The 22,777-nt window shown below is 37.5% G+C and overlaps 1 long non-coding RNA gene across 1 annotated transcript in view; it reads right to left on the bottom strand.

The window, feature by feature from the left end:
• Positions 1-348: 348 nt before the first annotated feature.
• LOC144233716 (uncharacterized) overlaps positions 349-22,777 on the bottom strand; it is an 85,470-nt gene continuing 63,041 nt past the window's right edge. The window contains exon 3 of the long non-coding RNA XR_013335736.1: positions 349-411. This is a non-coding gene — a long non-coding RNA (uncharacterized LOC144233716). The remainder of the gene's footprint in view (positions 412-22,777) is intronic.

Below are 22,777 nucleotides of genomic sequence, written 5' to 3'. Positions count from 1 at the left end.
TGTTTACTATTTCTTGTTTCAGTTATACAGTTTAGAAAAGTTCATGTCGTTTTGAACCACAGCATTTCCTCTGCCTTCTTGTATATCATATTTGCAATAAACTACATCTTTCAGTTACAGTGAAGAACATAAAAGATAGATGGAAAGGACCCACTTAGAAAAAAAAATTAAATGTGATGACCATTTGGTGAAATTACTGAAATGAAAATAATAGGCTTCCATTTCCAAAGTAATAAAATCAATTTTCCTAGACTACCCACTTGCTCCATTGTAGACGTTAGAAATAATAAAAGGTTGTCAGTCCTTAGAAATAAGAAGTGATAATTCACTTCTAACAAGTAGACTCACCACACTTTCTTTACATCTTCTGACAGTCTTGACTGCAGCAAGAACCTCTAAAGTAATGATTATCTATAAAACAATAGACAAGTTACTAGGTTAAGTAAATGCATAACCTTTAGCAAAAGAAGGAATACATCAGAACAAAGTTTACTATTAAGCTTTTCCCCAATATTATTAAATTGACCTGATGACTAGATTCACTTTAAAATTGTTACAACTAGAATTAATCTAGAAACCTAACTTAGGAGATTTGAAGAAAAAGTCATCACGTTAGCTTGTATCTTATTGATGTATATCAGTAAGTAAAAATTTTTAAATTGCACAGCACATAACAAAGTAAGGGAATAAGGAGTGTTAAATAGAATGTAGTGTTCATAATTTTATGTTAATAATCTCCCTTATATTATTTAAATAATTCAGATACTTATTTTAGATTGCTACATGGGGAAACTGAGGCAAAAAACAAATGTGAGAGGCTAAATCTGTATTGGCCACAGAATCTCTTTTTCCTTAGGATGAGTTTTAATTTATTGCAGAAGATGCCTGGCAGGCCTGCCCCCATCAAATCTGTCAGAATTGCAATGGAAAAACAGTTTGGACTCAATATAGGAGGGACATCTGTACCGCATGTATCCTCTATAGTGTCTTGCTTGAAATAGAAGACACATGCTAAGCTTAAGAGACAATCTTGGCAGGCCATGAGACAGTTCTAGGGTAAATTAGCCTTTAGTTATTATAGCATGCAACTAGAGGAGCTAAGAAGGAACGATAGCACCTGCCTTTAGGTAAATCTATAGGAACAGAATAAAGATAGGTGGCTTTCTAGGACTGGAGTGGGAATGGGGATTCCTGTTAAAGGGAGGAAGGATCTTATTGGAGTGATGGAAATGTTTTAAATGCTCATGACTGAACAACACAGTAAAATTACTAATTCAAAATCATTCAATTGTACACTCCAAATGAGTGAATTTTATGGCATGCAGATTATACCTCAATAGAGCTTTTTTTTTAAAGAAGCTTTTAAGATAAACCATGACGCCTCTGGGCCTACATCAAATTTCTACACAGCTGTGGTTCCAGGAAGTTTCTAAGCTAAAGTATGAGAAATGATATTGAGACTATTCTTTTCCTCCAACATTCAGGAGACTAACTAATATCTAATTCAAGTCACTAAAATACCATCAATAGCTCATATCCCTAAAATCTCTTTTCCTTCTTTTTTGATAAAAAATATCCAATTAATAAGGGCACCTGGGTGGCTCAATGGGTTAAGCATCTGACTCTTGAATTTGGCTCAGGTCATGATGCCAAGATTCATGAGTTTGGGCCCCACCTCAGGTTCTGCACTGACAAGGATGAGCCTGTTTAAGATTCTCTCTTTCCTCTCTCTCTCTGCCCCTCCCCTGCTCTTGTCCACATGAGCTCTCTCTCTCTCAAAATAATAAAGTAAACATTTTATTTTTTTTTAAATGTTTTATTTATTTTTAGGAGAGAGAGAGACAGCGTGAGCAGGGGAGGGTCAGAGAGAGAGGGAGTCACAGACTCTGAAACAGGCTCCAGGCTCTGAGCTACCTGTCAGCACGGGGCTGACGCGGGGCTCGAACCCAGGAACCGTGAGATCATGACCCGAGCTGAAGTCGGACGCTTAACCGACTAAGCCACCCAGGTGCCCCTAAAGTAAACATTTTAAAAAGAATATTCAATTGGGGCGCCTGGGTGGCTCAGTCGGTTAAGCGTCCGACTTCAGCTCGGGTCATGATCTCACGGTTCCTGGGTTCGAGCCCCGCGTCAGCCCCGTGCTGACAGGTAGCTCAGAGCCTGGAGCCTGTTTCAGATTCTGTATCTCCCCCTCTCTCTGACCCTCCCCTGCTCATGCTGTCTGTCTCTCTCAGAAACAAATAAAAAACATGTAAAAATTTTTAAAAAAGAATATTCAATCAAAACAATATAAGTTTTAATTTATCTATAAAAATTCTCATTCAGATTCTAAATATTATGATGCTAGTGACCCAAACTTGTTTTCCCATGAAGGTTCAAAAAGGAAATTGGTTTGCACCATCAATCCAGATCCATCATTCCTAATGCAGTTAAGAGGCAGTGCACACTGACAGCAATCCCTGCTACAGAAGGACCTAATATCCCAAGCCAAGGACTAGCAATCATGGTAGAATTGCTTGGTATCCTTGTTCCACACATACCCACCATCTCTAACCTAGGCTTGAGCTGTGAGACTATTAGAAAATTTGCCTTGATTTCTAAACAGCCAAAGAAAAACATATTTGTGTTTTTCTTTTCTTTCAGCAGAAAGTTAGGCATTATATACCTAGCTTTGGTGCCTGTTATAGACTGAATTGTGCCTCCTTATGTTATGGACTAAATGTTTGTGTCCTTCCAAAATTCATATGTTGAAGCCCTAACTCTCAATGTGGCTATATTTGCATATGGGGCCTCTAAGGAAGTAATTAAAGCTAAATGAGGCCATGAGGGAGGATCCTTAAAGTGATAAGATTGGTGTCTTTATAAAAAGAGACCCAGAGAATACCCTTGCTCTCTCCCGCCTCCACCCCTGCTCCAACCCAGTGAGGACACAGTGAGAAGGTAGCCATCTACAAGCCAGGTGGAGATCTCTCACCAGAAATCTATGTGGGTAGCACCTTGATCTTCGGCTTCCAGCCTCTGGAACTGTGAGAAATAAATGTCTGCTGTTCAAGTCTCCCATTCTTGGCATCTGTTACAATAGCCCTGGCAAACTAATGCAGTGTCTCCTCAGTTTTATTGGGTTATTTTTTTTCTATCTCGGGCAGGAGGGAAAGGTTTGAAACAAGGAGATTTAAGATAAAATCCAAGATCAGACACTTTCAAAATTTTCCAACAACAGTCTTAAAACACTATTTTTGCAAGAATACCTCATTGTGTCTAGATCCTCCTTTTCACTTAACCTGCTGCAAGAAATCCCCTTCTGTGGCTGTCTTAGTCAGTTTGGGCTTCTATAACAAAATACTGAGTGGCTTATAAACAGAAATGTATTTCTTACAGTTCTGGAGGCAGGAAGTTTGAGGTCAGAGTGTGCCAGTATGGTCAGGTTCTGATGAGAGCTACCTCCCAGGTTGCAAACTGCTGACTTCTCATTAGACCCTCAGATGATGGGCAGATGACAAGGAAGTTCTTTGGGGCCTTTTTATTTATAAGGGCACTAACCCATTCATGAGGGCTTCATTCTCATGACCTAATTGCTTTGCAAAGGCTTTACCTCCTAACACCATCACACTGACATTAGGATTTCAACATATGAATTTTATGGGTACTCAAGCATTTAATCCATTGCAGTATCCTACTGTGACTTACCTCTGTACCTTCTCCACAGATCATTATTTTTCTATGCTTTTCTGACTCTGCTTGCCTCCTTACCCAGCTAAATCTCAGGGTCTATTATTTCAGGCATGCATGCACTATAATTGCAGTTTCCCTTGACATTCCCTCTTCTTTGACATTCTGTCTACCCTCTATTTTAGTTGTTCCCAACTCCAGTTGTTCTGCATGCCACAATTACCAGGAATGCTGCTTAAGAATGCAGATTGCCAATCCCAATCCAGATTTACTGATCCACCGAAAGAAGCTCAGTGAGGGGTAAGGTCCTGGAATTTGGATTTTTCTAAAGATCCTCATGTTATTCTTATGCCAAGCATGATTTGGGAGCTATTAACAATTCTCTAACCACAATGACTCTAATGGTCATTTTTCCATCTTCTTAGCTGTGTAGCATTTCAACAGAGCATCACAATGCCACACTGGTTGGATCTTCTATGCGTCAAACCACTTAATTTTTTTTAATGTTTATCATTATTGAGAGACAGAGAGAGACAGAGCATGAGCATGGGAGGGGCAGAGAGAGAGAGAGACACAGAATCCAAAGCAGGCTCCAGATTCTGAGCTGTTAGCACTGAGCCCAATGCAGGGCTCAAGCTCACAAGCTCAGATCATAAGCCGAAGTTGGACACTTAACCAACTGAGCCACCCAGGTGCCCCGATGCCTCAAACCACTTAATGAAATTTGGGCCTTCTGACTCCTCAAAACATTTTCAGTATAGTTTATTGACTTCCCTTTTAAGTTTTCCCAGTCAGTTAATTTTCCTTCTTCTAAGCTGTGTCTTATTCTTACACTACTTCCCTTGCTCACAGCAGGAAGCATTGTTGCCATGTTACTAAGAAAATATAGGCCAGCAGCTTTCAACTGTGGCTGCACATTCGGCTCAACTTGGGAGTGTTTAAAAATACTGGGGTCTGGGTTATACCCCTTAGAGGCCGTGATTTAATTGGCCTAACATGGAATCTACATATCAGTATTTTTTTTAACTCCCCAAGTGATTCTAATGTGCAGCCAATGATCTAGGCCATTTGACACCAATTATCTCAACTTCTAACAGCTCCCCCTAGTCTACACACACACACACACACACACACACACACACCTCAACATTTTTCCTAACCTAACTTACACTTTCTCCTTTTCACAGAACACATGCCTATTCATTTTCAAGACTCCTTCAGGAACTCACTTTATACTTGTCCCCCATTCTCTTCTCTATCTTCAATCTCACTCTTATATGTATTTAAGCAATTTCCCCAATGGTTTCAAACATATATGAATCTCCCCTATCTTATACAAGTTCTACTACCACCAGCAACACAAAAATGACAGCATTTTCTTCATACATCCAAAGTCAAACCCCTCTAATAAGATCATGTATTCCCATTTTCTCCGTTCATTCTCTGGTTCCTCTAATTTCCAGCTTCAGTCACTTCCCACCACACTCCAACCTAAATACAACCAACAGATTAACTTTCCAAGTATACATCTGACCATGTCACTGCTTTGTTCAAAAACTCCCCAACGAATACTTACTGCTTTCACTAGGAAAGATTTATTTGGCAGAGTTCAGGACATTGGAGATAGTAGGATACTGGAGATAATAGACATACAGATACCCATAAACAAAGTAAATAAGATTACATCCTCCAAGAATTCAGAGTGGTAAGGAAACTTGTACTTTGGTGACCATATAATTAATTCTACTTAAAAATTAAAGTTTTTAGTCTTTGGCCATTCTAGACCACTGATACTGGGTTTATCCCTCCATCTTGATCTCTTAATGAAGCACTTATTATAAGGATAAGTCGGACAGTTAGAAAAGGCATTTGAATTTAAAACTCATTCCAAAGTCTTGCCACTTAGTACAAAGGAAAGGAAGTAACTAATTACAATTCTGAGGCTCCTTTCCAGGATGACTTGGAAGACAGTGAGGCAAAATAGAGCAGGTGAAAAAGGGAGGGATGAACCAAGAATCTGCAGAAATTGAAAGGTCCAGGGACTAGGTAAGTGGGAACCCCAGTTAGAGTTCACCTGAGTGGCAAAGTCAGTTGAGTGTCTAACTCCTGATTTCCGCTCAGGTCATGATCTCACAGTCATGAGAGTGAGTGCCACATCAAGCTCCACTCTGAGCTTAGAGTCTGCTTGGAATTCTCTCTCTTTCTCTCTCTGCCTCTCCCCAACTTGTGCTCTCTCTGTCTCAAAATAAATAAATAAACTTTTTTTTTTAAATTAGAAAGTGCATTTGTATACCTTATGGGTGTTTCAGATTATAAACAGTTTCTTCCCTAGTGCTAAATAACTGAAGATTGAGAAGTTTCTTTCTATTTTTCTGTGTGCATTTTAGATGGAATCGTAGCTAACACACTTACAATCTTTTTTCTCATCATTTTCATTTTTGAAGGAAAGATTCATATGTTGCAAGGACCATGAAACAAGGGAGAGAAAAACAACTCCATAGACAAGAACTTACTTTCAATACCTATTTAATGGGTCCATATTTCAATTTTGTTCTATCCTCTCAAATACATTTTATGGAACTGTTCTGTTATGTGTGAATGATGCTATAACTTCAGACAAGGAAATACATATCTTATTGTGTTTTATTTTACATAATTGAACCATCTACAATAGCATTGTTTCAGAAATAAAGACAAATGATTTAACTTTTTAATTAAGCTTTAAAGCCCTAATTAAATGCCTAAATTGCACAGAACCATTTCAATCTAAATTGTCTTTAGATTGCTGTGTGTGGATTTTCCTATTGCTTGGTGACTAGAAAAGAAAGTAACAGAGAGCTATAAATCAAATTCACACCTTGTAATTGGTACTGTTAATGCATCTTTCATTATCTAGCAAGACAAGAACAGAGAACATATAATGCTTAAGGTAAAACACAAACTAAGTCATATTGGCTGCAAGTGCCTTTTGTCAGGGGCGAGATTTTGGGAGTCTATTGGGCAACATGTACCTATGTAAGTAGGGCCTGAAACACTTGTTAGGATATTACCAAATGGCTGTTTGGGTCTACCTGGGTCCAGGTGTGTTTTACAGTGTCTGAAGTGGTTTTTAAAAGATTGAATTTTGAGAACAGAATTAGTTAAGAAAATTAATGAACACACTTATTGAATATCTATTATATACCAGACATTATGTAGTCCTTTATGTAATTCTCACATTTAACAGCATATCACTTGTGTGAAATAGAGAATTTTTTGTCTATTTAAGAAAACTGAAGTTTTGAAAGACTGGATAACCTATTGAAGGTGACCTAACTGGAAAGTGGCAGAACAGAGATTCAGAGACATATCCTCAAACCTAACTGTGCATTAAAACATTAACTGCAGGAGAAATACAAATTAAAACCATAGGGAGATGCCACTACACACCTATTAGAATTGAAAACAAATTTTAAATAGGGACAGTACCAAGTGATGGCAAGGACATAGGACAACTAAAACTCTTACATGTTGCTGGGGCCAAAGGAAGGGTGAAAAATGGCACAGCCAATTCAGAAAATAGTTGGGCATATTTTTATAATGTTAAATCTACATTTAGACCCAGCAGTTTCATCCCTAAGTATTTACCCAACTAAATAAAACTTATGTTCACACAAAGTTCCATACAGAAATGCTTACAGCACCTTTACTCACAATCACCAAAAACTGGAAACACCTTCAACTTGATGAATAGAATACAACACAGCAGTAAGAAAGAATGAACTACTAATACATGCCACAAAATGGATAAATCACAAGTACATTATGTTAAGTGAAAGAAACCAGGCTATGTATTTATTATTTCTTTTATATGACATTCTGGAAGAGGCAAAACTATAGGGACAAACAATAAATCAGTGGTTGCCAGAAGTTAGGTATGTGGGGTGAAGTTAACTATAAAAGGACATGGGAAAATTTGAGAGTGAAAAAAACTATTCTATATCTTGACTTCATGGGAAAGGAAGGGTGTTGAATCTGAACTGTTTAAGCACTCCAAATGTTTGTAATGTACAGCCAAATTTGGAAAGTTTGCACTAAAGCAATGGTTTTTCAACTGTGTTTTTCCCTCACTTTGGTGTGTCATAATTGGGCATGTGTAGTATATCACAATTAATGTGTTACTAATAACAATCTAAGAAGTTTATAGTTGATATTTTAATACTTAAATTAGAACTGACTCAAAGTTATTTCCAAAATAATGTCTTTTTCTTTTTTCTTTTTCTTCCTTTTCTTTCTTACTTGCCTATAAAAAGCTATTTTCAGTGGAAAAGAAAGAAAAAGGTGGAGCTATAGCTAGCAACCATAACCCAAGAATCTAATTGTGTTTGCTGGATCTAATGTGCTTGCTAGCAACCACTATGCTGTGCAGAATTGCCCTTCCCACGGGTACTGGGTGATAAGATCTAAATCTGCAACATTACATACAATAATAACTAGCTATTCACAATCAGAAAGAGCTTTTTTAAACCTTCTCATTTTCTTTTATCCGGATTATGTGTGTTTCGCAAAAACAATGAAATGTAAATATAGTGGGATGGAACATGAAGCATTCTTATCTAGATGTGTGTGTGGGAATGTGTGGTATGTAAGATATGTCTGTATATATTGTATGCAGGGAGAAGTGTGTGTAGTGTATATGGAATGTGTGTGTGTGTGTATGTGTGTGCATGTGTGTTAAGGTGAGAATTACTATACTTATGGGTAAAATAGGAAATACCAATTTTTCTTTTTGGAATTCATATTTCAATTGTACTCACTTTTAACCCCTGGACAATTTACTGAACAAAACTATGACTGAAATTTGAAACAAAGAAAATAGCTTAAAAAAACTTTTCAAAAAACACGAAGACAGAAACAGGTTGCTAAAATAAACTGAAATGGAAATATAAATCAAAACTAGACATTTTCCAATTATACTAAGGAAAAATATTTTATTTTTTATGTTTATTTTTGAGAGAGAGAGAGTGAGCAGGGGAGGGGCAAAGAGAGAGGTAGACACAGAATCTGAAGCAGGCTCCAGGCTCTAAGCCATTAACACAGAGCCCGATGTGGGAATCAAACACATGAACCACAAAATCATGACCTGAGCAGAAGTCAGACGTTTAACTGACTGAGCCACCTTGGTGCCCCAGGAAAAAGATTTTAAATTCACAGCTGAAAACATAGAGAGCCCTCCCTGAACAGAGTATTCAAACCTTATTATGTATAAGAATCATCAAAAAAGCCTATTTGTAGTGTATGCTGTGGTGTGTTGCCCAGATTCCACCTTCTGGATAGATGCACTCATACTTCCGGCTGCTAGGAGTATTGGCTGTTGATAATTGACAGCTGAGTCTCTCTCCAGGTGTCAGTTGGCTGACTCAAGGTTATATCCTTGAATGTTAGCAAATGGCAATAAGCTAATGCAATCTCAAAAAGTGGTAGTTTCAACTGAGCTGCTTTGCCAAATGTGGTATTTCTGCTTCAGCAGATGAGCATAGCCCCATGGGCATTGTATGTTGTCCTTGATCTGACCAATGCTATTTTCCATTCCCATCCAAAAGAAGGATCAGAAGCACTCTATATTCTCATGAGATGAACAATGAAACACATTTATAGTAGTGCCCAAAGGTCATGTTAATTCTACCACTCTCTGCCATGATACAATTTAAAGACTCCTGGATCATTTGAACATTCCACAGAATGTTTAATTGGTACGCTACAGTCAGGAGATCATGGTAATGAAACCAGATGACCAAGAAGTGGGAAGTATAATAGAGGTATTGGTAAGAATCATGCACTTCAAGATAAGAAAGATAAACTCTATGAAGATTTAGGGGCCCACATCCTTGATATTGGGGGCATGGGGGGAATTCCAGTGTTCTTGGGCATGCTGATACATTGCCTCAAGGATAAATGAAAAACTGGGGTCCTTGGGTAGCTCAGTTAGTTAAATATTGACTTGATTTTGGCTCAGGTCATGATCTTACAGTTTGTGAGCTCCAGCCCCATGTTGGGCTCTGTGCTGACAGCACAGAGACTGCTTGGGATTCTCTTTCTCTCTCCTGTTCTCTCTATCTCTCTCAAAAATAAATAAATGAACTTTGAAAAAAAGAATAAAGGAAAAATTATTATACCTCAGAACTTCCATCACCAGATAAGAAACTCAATCATCTGTCAGGCCTTTGAATGTTCTAGGAAGAGCATATTCCACACTTAGAAATACTGTTTTAATCCATTTTCCAAGTACTACAGAGGTATACAGCTCTGGATTTGGCGCAGAGCGAGAAACAGCTCTGCATTAAGTCCAGGCTATCATACAAACAGTTCTGCTATTCTTGCCACAGTTCTTGGCAGATCCTGTGGGACAAGAGGCATCTATAGTGGGAAAAGATGCTTTGTGAAGCTTATAGCAATCTCCAATAGGACAATCACAATATAAATCTTCTAGGAATCTTGCCGTGTCATCTTCAGCAAAGATCTATACATCTTTTAAAACATCTGGCATGCTGCTGAACTCTAGGGAAAATGTACTCTCTGATCTTGGAAGATCAAAAGGCCATGGAACTAGAGCTGTCTATCATAAGTTGCATACATTCAGATATACCAAGTCATAAGTAGACACAATAGCAATATATCATAAGGGGTAACAACAAATCTAGAGAGCATATTGAACATGGGTAAGGCCAGAAGGTGTAAATAAATACACAAACAGTGGTCCAGACTTCCATGTCATCAACCACTATTCTATTTGTGCCTTTCTAACAGTTCATACTAATGACAATGGGGGGGAGGTGGGAAAGGTGCCTTCATTACCAGATGATGAAGGAAAAAACTGAACTAGGTCTTCTCAGTATTTGTAAGAAAACTGAAGGTGGATTGCTGTTGTATTATAGCCCCATTCAGGGGTGATCAGAAAGAAAATCTGTCTTCTCAGTACGTATATGCAAACTGAAGGTACAGGATTGTTGCATTATAGCCTCACTGAGAGGTGACCAAAAGATAGTAATGAGGAAAATATTTTCAATGGGTAAAGATGTAGGTATGTATCTAGTCAACCACTTTGTTGGAATACAAGTGGCCAAGGTAAGAGTATACATGAACTCATGGACAATTGTGAATGGCTTTACTGGTTGGTCAGGGCTCAAAGGAGAAAGATTTGAGGATCAGAGATATAAGGTGTAGGAAAGAGCTTATGGAAGAATCTAGAAAAGTGGACACAAAAATGTGATTATCATTGTATTGCATTGTAATTCCTCCTGAAGAGCAACCACCTTTAAAAAAAAATAATCAAATAGACCAACTGACTCAACCAGTTAACATCAGTCAGGCTCTATCATCAACCCACTGTCATTGTTAAAGGAATGGAAACTGTGAGCCCAGTAGCAGAATTTCCCTGTCACTAAGGCTTATCTAGCTGTAGCCACTGCTGAATATCCAGCCTTTGAGAAGCAGGGACCGATTCAGCACAAATACAGCACCAATACAATACAGATCCCTGATATAGCACAACACCCTACAGAGATCAGCTGGCCACTTGATGGCAAGTTGATTATATTGAACCCCTTCTTTCAGGTATGAGTTTGCCTATCCTGCGATCAGGACCTCAGCCAGTATCACTATCTTCAGGTTTCAACACACTTGACTGCAAAATATTGCCTCAAACCAAGAGACCCACTTTAAAGCAAAGATCTGTAGCAATGGGCATATGATGATGCAGACTACTGGTTCCTTCACTTGTCACACTACTCATAGCTTTCAGCATGAGATAGCAGAAGGACTTTTTGAAGATGCAGCTGTAGCTATAATTGCCTGTGACCCTCCCTCAGGAAAAGGTAGAACTGCTATTACACAGTGGGGGCAGAGAAGAATTATTTGGCAGCTAGTTAATCCATCAGGGAATCTGCTGGTGTTTCTTTTACTAATTTTGCTGGTAAATGTACCAGGACAACAATCACAACCTGAGAAGAATATAGTGACCAGAGACTCAGACTCCTCAGGGATGAGAGTCTAAGTCACACCACCAGGTAATCTCCCTAGCCTGATAGAGATGTGAAGGTGATGGGAATGTAGAATAGAAGGTTGAAGAGGGAGATAACGTGTATTTGCTGCAGTCTCAAGGGTAGTTTCAGCAGGTAAAGCTATAATTCATCTCACTAAACTTCCTCTTATAAATTTCCCCAGAAAACAGACAAACCAGAATCCTGGGGGAAGTTTTACCAAACGGGATGACTTACTAGTCTATCTAAGTAGTGCAAGGGATAAACTATAGTGGCTGCTGTGGACTGAGGCATTCAAACCTCCAGAAGCCAGGAATATTGGTTACTGACGTAGATGATTACAACTGTTCTTTGCTAAAGGAAACTGCTCCACCCAAAGTTGAACTCCCTCCCTAGCCCATATTCAATAATTGTTCAATGTGAAAATACAAAGATCTGGTCCCTTTGCCTCAGTTCCTGGCAAATCTAAAGGACCCTAGCTCCAAACTTTTCTGTAGAGTTGCCTGAGGTTTCTGTTACTGTATCCAATTCTGTTCCTCTCACTCCCTTACAAGTGCTATATCTGAGAGCAATCCCCCAGTAAAATTTCAAACCCAAAACTTTTCTTAGTCTGTTTCCTGGGGAATCTGACCTATGACACACCTAAAACTGCAAATTTCTGCCCAAACTTCCAAACCTAGGATCAAGAAATCTATAATTTTAATAAACACCCCAAGAGGTTTGGGTACAGTTGGGCCAGGGATCATACATACTTTGGGAAACAGTGCATTCAGTAAGCCCAAGCCTATGGATTAGCTATAACATAGTACTGAACAAATAAAGTTTCTGGCATCCTGTTAACAGAATCCATGAGGCTTCCTCCATAACCTTACATTTAACCTCCAGAAGACAGATGCAGTGAAGTCCCAGCTGCAGTGCCCAAATTAAGCCTATGACTTTCCTAGAAGAATGGAGCCTACTTGAGCATCAGAATAATCCCACATCTCCTCTGATTTCTATAACCATGTTTCTTCTGACCTGATAATAGAGTTACCTTCTCAGATGGAGAAATTCCAGTGTCAAAGTTGTACATTATTATTTATTATTCATCTTCCCATTCACAGGCTACTGTGATTAGAGCTTCAAGTAAGCCAACTAAATCCAAGATATAAAAACAGAATTATAATTATATATCTCCACCTTTTATTTTCCAATTTACTTTCCCCAGAACACGTAAGTGTCTCCAGTTCCAGCCTACATGGTTAATTACTGCAATTCACCCTTCCCATTATTACTACCAAGGATCTGAAATATCAGGGTCTACTGATCTTAATTTAGGTCTGTTAATATTACCACCTTTTCTTGGTCACTCATAAAGTAACTGTTCTTTCCATCTCTCCTTCCTAGGACTCTGATCTTATATCTTTTGTCAAAATTGAATAATCTCCATTCATTCTCAAAAATCTTAGTAGCTCAATTTATTTATACATTCCTGAGCAAAGAAAGATAGGGTCTATCTTTATTTCTGAATCCAGAGTTTCTTCAGAGCTATATCTTCCTGATGTTTCATCCATCATGACAGATTTGAATATTTAAAACAGAAAGTGAGAAATTATGAGTGAGATGTTAGTGATTCCTTACCTATTCATTCCAACCCAAGAAGACAAATATGAGGAGAAAGGGAAAAGCTACTCAAACCCAAGAATTATCGTTCAAGTCATCTTTCAAAGGGAAGATCACTCTGGATTGGCAATATCCATTTTTTTCATAATTTTATTTACTTCTTACTCACTTTTCCAATCTCTTACTCACTTTAGGCAATGACCAGAGTGATAAATCTCAGGTTGATCTAGTCAACTCTTGCTTTCTCTGGCTATAGTATTTGTAGAACAGTATACTGATGAAAAGTACAGGTTTTCAAACCAACAAAAATCAAGTCCCAACTGTGCCATCTTAGACAAGTTAATTAGTCCTATTGAGTCTTTGAGAAAGACTCAAATGGAAAAATATGAATACCCATTTCATGGTGTTATTATGAGAACTAAATAATATAATGCATACAATGTGTGTACTACTGACATATAGTATGTGGGTGTTTTAATAAATAATATCTTCTATTATTGCTACACTTACAGCATTGTCATCAAGAGAACACACTGTCAAAATTTCATTAAGGAATGAATGAAAATCACCTGTAAAGAAACTGGGACAGGATCCCTGAAATCAATTTTAAAATGTTATCAAAAGGGCTGCATGCGGTCTGTCGGGAGGGCACAGCTTGACAAAAAAAAAGTCCCAGATCCAGTTCTGTTTTATTTTTAATAGTTCCTATATTGGCAGTGCTTTTCTGTCCCCATTTTACATTCCTATAAGAATTTTAAAACTACAGTCATCAAAGATATCCCCTCATCTTTTCATACATTTTGGCTTTTAGTTTTGTTGACAAGAATAAAAGGTTTTAATTATTCATTTAAGCATGTCTTTAAAGCAAGATGTATTTAATGATAAACCATCTGAATCAGAGTGTCTAAATACTAGCATTTTTTTTTAAGTAAGGTTTCATCTCTTTTGCCAGTTGGAAATTAACACAAATTCAGCCAAGAAAATCTAAGGCATGATTTATCTAAACATCAAGAACACATTTGATTCAGTACCACCCCAAACAGAATCTGCAAGGCCAGCAACTCTATTTGGTCATAAACTACTTCAGTGAATAACACACTCTAATGAAGGATGAAGATGAATTAACTTGGTTAGTGGTAATGCTTCAGCATAGAGAGCCAAAGTAAGCACCACTACAAATGACTATTAGACTTACTTTTCTCTCCCCCACTTTAAGGGACTGAAGAAAATAAATATTTAATGAAAGAAGAAAATGGGGCTCTATAAAACCAAACTGGGAAGCTAGCAGAGCTTTATTGAGAAAAAGTATTGGGTTCTAATATCAAATACAAGCCAAAGCAATTCACACACTGGTGAACAGGGGCCCGGTGTTTTCAATATCTTTGTAGCTCTTATTACCACTAGGGCAAAGTTTATAGGCATTCATCAAATTATGGACACTGAAGTTGGAAGAATCATCTGGCCTTGTATTCTACAGCAACTTTTGTCATATCTGCATATAATAAATATTCTGATTTACATAATATTTTATCTTAAATTGACCCTAATTTTTGTCTTTAAAAGTTTATGGTCATGGGGCGCCTGGGTTGCTCAGTTGGTTAAGCATCTGACTTTGGCTCAGGTCATGATCTCACGGTTTGTGGGTTCAAGCCCCGCATCAGGTTCTGTGCTGATAGCTAGCTCAGAGCCTGGAGCCTGTTTCAGATTCTGTATTTCCCTCTCTCTCTGACCCTCCCTTGCTCATGCTGTCTCTCTCTCTCAGAAATAAATAAAATATAAATTTTTTTTTAAAAAGTTTACATTCAAGAGAAAAACTTACATTTTTGTTTTGAACATAACATATAATATTATGTTAAAGTACTAGTTATTTTATCCTAATACACATTAAAGCAAACACTTAGCATTTAAGATTTATTCATTCACAATCAACCTAAAATTATCATGTGTGCAACAAGTGGCACTTATAATAGACATTGTAAAATATGGGTCTAGTTCAAATCTCTATATGTGTAAACTGTATCAGACACATATTTTACATAACTTCCCAGGTTCATTTGGAGACACCTGTTTCTTAGACACTCAGCTGGTTGATCTACTTCAGCCATCACTGCTTGTGCCCACAAGATCCTTCTACCCAAGACCAACAAGTCACATGCTCAGAGGTCCTAGCTGCTTCCCACCTTAGGCCATCTCAAAGCAACATGGCTGACCAACCCCACACGTGGAGTTACTGACTCCACCACTTCCAGATTTAGACAAACCTCACACACAAGGCATGCAATCTTACATAGAGCAGCTTTTGGAGATGCTAGATGATAAAACCTACAAGTGCAGGGGAGTTAACCCACAGAGCAAATTTTGACCTATAAGTCCTCAATTTTTTTGTTCCCAGAAACTAATCTAGGCACAGTTTCTCTTTAAAGTTTATCTTAAAATTTTCTCACACAAAAAAAGACTCACTGGTAAGCACCCGACTGTGTCTCTTTGAGGTCTCTTGTGAAATTGTACCTGATCTTTCATTGCTTCACAAACCTCCTTACCTCATTTATCTTTTTCCTCACTCTCTGCCCTAGTTTGGCATCTCCCAAATAAAGTATTAACGCTTTAACTCTTTACTCAAGGTCTGTTTTCTAGATTAAGATTCAGTTAGGAAAAATGTCCTTTCAGTACTTCCTGGCAAGTCATTCAGTCTCTGCTTGACGATCTCTAATGACATACAACATATTGACACACATGTGATCCTTTCCAATTCACACAGTTGTCATTAGTAGAATTTTCCTGTAGTGAAGTATAATCTATTACAATCTCATTGAGCCTTCTCTCTGAGTCCAGTGCAAGTGGGCACTGGCAAAGAAGAACGAGAAGAATTTGCTCTGGTATTGGCCCTCACAAGGTATACTAGGAAGGCGTAGTAAGTTTACATAAAATCACAAAAGCATAATATTTGGCTACTAACAGCTTGTCCCAGGGTGGGTGGCTAGAAAATGAGAAAACAGTGTGGAGAGTTTTTTTATTTAAAAAAATTTTTTTTTAACATTTATTTTTGAGACAGAGAGAGACAGAACTTGAGCAGGGGAGGGGCAGAAAGAGAGGGAGACACGGAATCTGAAGCAGGCTCCAGGCTCTGAGCTGTGAGCACAGAGCCTAACGCTGGATTCTAACTCACAGACTGCGAGATCATGACCTGAGCTGAAGTCGGCCGCCTAACCGACTGAATGAGCCATCCAGGCGCTCGGAGAGTTTTTTTTTTTTTTTAATAAAATTAAGTTTATTCATTTGTAGAACTGTCCTTTATTCTGAGATTATGCCCTTCCTGCCTTTTTGGTATTTAGAATGCCCTTTCTTTTATTAAATGATGATAATAATAGATTTAAAACAATTTTTTAATGTTTTTAAAATTTATTTCTGAGAGAGAGAGACAGTGTGAGCAGAGGAGGGTCAGAGAGAGAGGGAGACACAGAATCCGAAACAGGCTCCAGGCTCTGAGCTAGCTGACAGCACAGAGCCCAAGGCGGGGCTCGAACCCATGAACAATGAGATCATGACCTGCGACGAAGTCGGTCGCTTAACCGACTGAGCCACCCAGGCGCCCCAGTAATTGATTTTTAAAAGCTTAAATATTCCTTCTTGACTATATAAAAATTTTGTTTCTAAAATTAAAGATTTTAATGACAGAAAGGACTTTTAACTTAATAGAATTGAAAGTAAAATAGAATGAAGGTTGAGATATCAGATAAGGCCAACTGGGTATCTTATTATTAATATTAATATCCATGAGTAAGAGATTAGACTGTATGTTCTAGTCTTTGTTCTAGAAAGTCTTAGTTGATATTTTCCCATCTAGGTCCTTAAATACTCACCAGGATAAGAAATGTTTGATCATATGTTACAGTTTTATGAGCAAACTTCAGCTCTCCATTGCTACTTATACTGGCATCCCAGTTTTCTTTTCAGGTTCATTTAACACTTATACATGTAAGACAACTGTCATATCAGATTGTCAACAGTACACTTGCTATCAACCTGGTAATCATTTTCATTACTCACAAAATTGCTATCAAATTCCTCCAAGAAATGATTGGTATGCTGCATCTTGTTTTGACATAGCACACTAATGATGAAGGGAAACAGTGAAGAAAAAAAATTTTAATGATGCATTCTAGATGATTGAAATGTAGCTTCAGGGCAATGGGAAGTGATTACTGGCAATATCTCCTTCAGTTTAGACTCAGGACATATAGGCAGGTCAGAACTTCCTCCAAAAGAGATTCTCCTGATACCAGATACCAAAACAGTTTCTGAGGCTGATGAAATAAGTGACCTTATCTAAAAGTACAGCAACTAAAGGGAGTCTGACCCCAAAGGCAACATAGTAAATGCCCAAAGAGTCCAACTGCATCCAACTAATAACAACATAGTAAGTAATAATAACAGTAATTTTTTGAGCACTTATTATGTGCCAGGCCATGTGATGAGTGCTTTACATGCATTATATAATTTGAACCCATTCTATATTGTCTTTCCCACTCATAACAATGTAAGTTCCAAGGAGCATGAACCTGGCCTACTTTGTTCAGGATGTATCCTAGATTTCTACAAGAGCACCTGACACACAGGATAGTCTCAATAAATATTCATTCATAAGATGAATGAATAACCATATCTTTCTTCTTTAAAGTTGGCACTCAGGATCTTCAGATGAAACTTGAGAATTCTGCAGAGAAATCTGTAAAAACCTCTGAAGAAGCTCAAAACACAGATAGGTTAGACAAACTATGTTCTTTAAAAGCCTGTAAAGTTGTAAAAGGTTTTCATCAACCATAAAATCTGAATTAATAGTGAATTTGCATTTCAAACTAACTGAAAAATATTTTATTGTTGTTTGTCATATGCTCCTATATGGATGCAAGTAGAGTTTTCAAACAAAGATAATGATGTAATGAGAAGATGGGATCATGTAACAAGTGTGGACAGAACGGCTGCATTTAAACATGCAGAGTTTTCCTAAAATTGTTTGAAGAAGCAGTCCATGTGCCTTAATTCTTATGAATAAGATGCTCAATACATGTGGGTGTCAACCAGCCTGGCTGTCTCCCAGACCTTCTCTATAAAGAGTACAACCAAAGCTGCCAGTTTATAGACATTTCAGAACTAAGACGTTACCCTTAGCAGTGTCATTGGGAGTATCACAGACAAAATGAAATCTTCATAAATGACTTTGAGGATTAAAAACAAAACCACAAGAGCTTGTAGTAAACTTAGCCTTACTTGTTTTTGGGATTTCTCTCAAGATCATCTCAAGGTGACTAAGGGGTAAGCATTGTCAAACAGTGGGGAGGTATCTTCCAATTATTGGAACATCAGTTTAACCGTTTCTGCTAGAACATTTGCTGTCCCTGTCCACACAATCTCCTCAGACCCAGGGGGCCTCACCTGGAGTACAGGCATCTTGCCTCAAGATTGCTATTGGTTTTATCTGCCAAAATGCACCCTGTGACACTTCTCCAGTCTTGCTACCACCATAAGCAGGGAACATAGAAGCAAATCTTCCACCTCAGTCAAGCTATCATGACTGTAGTGCTGACCGACATCTTGACTGCCATCTCATGAGGGATTCAGAGCCGTAATTACTTAGCTAAATTCTTCATATTTCTCCCTTTCTGTAAAAGGAGAATCTCTTTTCAAGCCAGCTTGCTTTTAATAGTGAGCTGTTATTCCCATGCATCGGACTCCTTTTTAACAACTCTGCAAATTCTCCCAAATCCTCCTAAACCTCCAGCCTTTGGAAACCAACAATCAAAAATAATGTGTTGGCTACATCTATTCTCCTTGCCCCATATCCCATTGAAGCAATTGGGACATAACAAACCTGCTTGATGGGAAACAAGAGACAAGGAGAAAGAGATACAAAGGGAAAATTGTCTCACATATTGACCCAATCTGACTTGGTCAAATTTTGACTAATATATGTGCATATAGTTAAGTTCTGTTGATTCTTATTATTTTTAATTTCTTCCCTCTTTTTCATTTTATTATCACAATGTTGGTTCAAGACTGTATCATTTCTTATCTGAAATACTACAAAAACCACTTGGTTGGGCCTCTTTGGTCTAATTTTATCACTGTTATCAGAGTGGGATTTCTAACACAAAAAATCAAATAGCACCATGTTGACTAGCCTGTCTCAAATGGTTCAGAGCCCCTGAGTTCCTTTGAGGAATTAATTCAAACATGAGACTCTTTATGATCAATTCTCATCCAGCCTCATCTCTTGCTACTCCTCAACACATACTCTACCCCAAAGCTATAACCAGGCAAGAATGTGCTATTCTATTCCAAGTCTTCCTGCCTTAATCCATGCTGTTCCCTCTTTCTGAAACTCCATTCCTCCAGTGTTCTCAAGTTGAATTAAATTATTCTTTCAGACTTACAGTCTGAAATGGAATACAGTAAGTAAAACACATATAAGCATAACTTACATGTTATACTATACCTTAGTAGAATCTTACCCCTTTGAGGGGCAGCTGATTGATTGAAAAGTAATGAGAAAAGACATTTAAATTTATACTAAAGGGAAGTCCAATGGATTGAAGACATCCTCATATCAGACTGTCCTTGATTGTACAGGACTTTATTAATGGTCACTACGTTACACTTTTCAAATGGCATTGTGCACTGTATATTTTACTAGATGTAATACTGTGTGATTATATAATTATAGAATGATCACTAGTTGATTATTTATTTCAGGTAACATATTAGGTAAGCTAAACAAAGAAATTCAAATGAAGGTCTTGAAACACTATCTGCAAGCTATTTAATTTAATTTAAAAATTAATTTGATCTATCTTTACACTTTTTATCCTTTGTTCACTTAAGCCTTTAAAATTCATTATCCTTGGATTAGCTGTTAGATGTTCCTTATTAAATTTATCCTTAAGTATAATGCAGGTAGAATTTCAACTCATGATATAATTAAAGGAGTATGGTTTGTATTATATACATCTCAGTACTCTTTTAAGTATACACAGCAAATTTTCAGCATTATTGTGGGGGTCAGAAAGCATCTGCCATTATACAGAGGCTGACACCTGTGTATAGTTATCTAGTGTGATTAATGAAAAAGGAGATCAAAGTTTCATGCAATTTTAATTTTATGCTCTGGACTTGATGTGCAAAGGATTTGTACTGGGTAATAAAAGAATATAGGTTCATTCTAATAAGCATGACAAATGAATTTTTTAAAATGAGTCTGACTCATTAGCTAGGTGTCTATAAACCTGTGTGACCCCTACTGCCCTGGCAGAATTTGGGGATAATCTTAATGCCTAATTACTGGTTGTATGATGATATTTCAACAAATTAGTTCCTTTATGAAAGGCTAACACACATAGAACTATTCATGCTGAGGTATGACAAAAACCTACGTGCTTATAGAAAAAAGCATCTTGACTTCAAAAACTAAATCATATTAACAGCAATTTTCCATGAGGCTACATTTTTAGCATCTACTGTGGGCCTCTGTAGACACTTTGACAAGAATGACATTTTGGCAGAATTAACAAACCAAAGAAAGAATGTGTGCTCTAGCCCTGACATGAGTGCTATTGAAATAAAAACACAGACAACACTGGATGCCGTGTTCAGCTACAAATTGCATTTCTGGGATGTTGCTGATTCAACTTGATCTCAATGTCTGTGTTATAGCAAGCTGGCCTGGTGCCTCCAGAGAATAGTATGAAAGTTCAGTATCTTAAATTAAGATGAAGTTTTCTTTTAAATAAGATCCAACAGATAACACAGTGTGAAGGAGAAAATTAAAAACAAAAAACAAATAAAATATGAAATTCTAAATAATAAATAGAATAGTAGGAAAAACTTCTGGAATTTTTTCTCATAATGGCTACTTGGCACTTTCTTAAAATAAATCTCTGTTTTTTGTTTTTGGGTTTTTTTTTCTTTTAAGGAAGCTTATTTTAAAAATCTTTTTCAAGTGAAATCACGATGGAAGCAGAGAATCAGTGATCAATTAAGATTGTCAACATGCTCCAGATCACACTTGACCAAAGTCATTGTTTTTTAGTTTCATTTTGCAACATACATACCTTCAGCACTTACATTATGCTAAGCACTGAAGGAGTAATGTATGAACATGGGCTTCATCTTCAAGAGTTCAAAAACTGGTCAGGGAAAAGAAATGCAAACAAGTATAATGCAGGGAGGTCATGCATAAGTGCTATGGGAAAGGAAACAGTTAAGTACTGTGAGAATCCAAGAACACAAAGGAATTAGCAATTGATTCCCATGCTTGGAAGACAGGAAGTTTTGGAGAAGGCTTTAGGAATAATATGCATTCATTCATTCATCAATGAAACATGTATTGAGTATCAATGAGCCAGGCCTCTATTAGGCCTCTATTAGGCACTGTGTACACAAGCCTTAGAGATCTCATGGCTCCATTTCCATTCTATCAGTGAATATTTTTGTGTGTCCTTAAAAAATGTTATGATGAGATTATCAGGAATACAGACCACAGAGTTTATGATCTGAAAGAATATACTGACAAATAAAACGGCAGTCCTGATACTAGGAGATTATAATAACAGCTAACTAACATTTATTTTGTGCTTAAATGATTAGCCCATTTAATACTCCATACTGATCACCTGAGATAGGTACTATTTAAAACCCCATTTCAGTAAGGGGAAAATAAGAACAGAGAGGATGTGTAACCTGTTCAAAATCAAATATCTAGGAAATTGCAGGGCCAAAATTTGAACTCAGGCAATGTAGTGGCAGGGCCTATGCCCCAGCCATGATGTCACATCAGTTCTCCAACTTATATGGTAGGAGAAGTACAGGTTGGTGTGGTACAGAAAGATGGGACCTAATCTATGAGTGTGTAGGGTGTTAAAGACTACCTGAGAGAAGCAACGTACACACTGCAACTTGTTAATAATAGCGACAAATTCTTTTTAAGAAACAAACACAGGTGGCTAGTACACAGTCCCTACTGCATCTGAGCCAAGGCTATAAAAGAGGAGTCAAATTCGGAGTGACAGGAAAAGAGAAGAGCATTCCAAATTGAGGGAACATTATAGGCAAATGCAGGGAAGCTGACTTGACTGGTTTCTCCCCTTTCGTAAAGCTCTTATATTTGCTATTTAAACTGCAAAATAGCTGAAATTGATTGTCCAGCATAAAATATCCTATGATGTCAGATCACCCTAAAGAAAATGGAAAGCTATGTAAATGGAATGTTTGATTTTTGAACATCTCAATTAGCTCATCAGGACTCCAGAATTACTTAGAACTATTGATTGTAACATTTTTCCACTGCAGAAGGCTCTAACCACAAAAAGTGTCCTCAAAAAATTTTGGTTTTTCAGATGTAAACATAAAAATAATAGTTTATACTTATTAAGCAATCACTATGTGTCTGGCTTATAATTCATCACTTAGTTGTGTGGTTTAAGTGATATATGTAC

Source organism: Crocuta crocuta, unplaced genomic scaffold, assembly GCF_008692635.1.
Source record: "Crocuta crocuta isolate KB4526 unplaced genomic scaffold, BGI_CrCroc_1.0 scaffold105, whole genome shotgun sequence".
NCBI lineage: Eukaryota > Metazoa > Chordata > Mammalia > Carnivora > Hyaenidae > Crocuta > Crocuta crocuta.
Note: the sequence above shows the minus strand (reverse complement) of the source record. Positions and strands in the feature narration are given on the sequence as shown.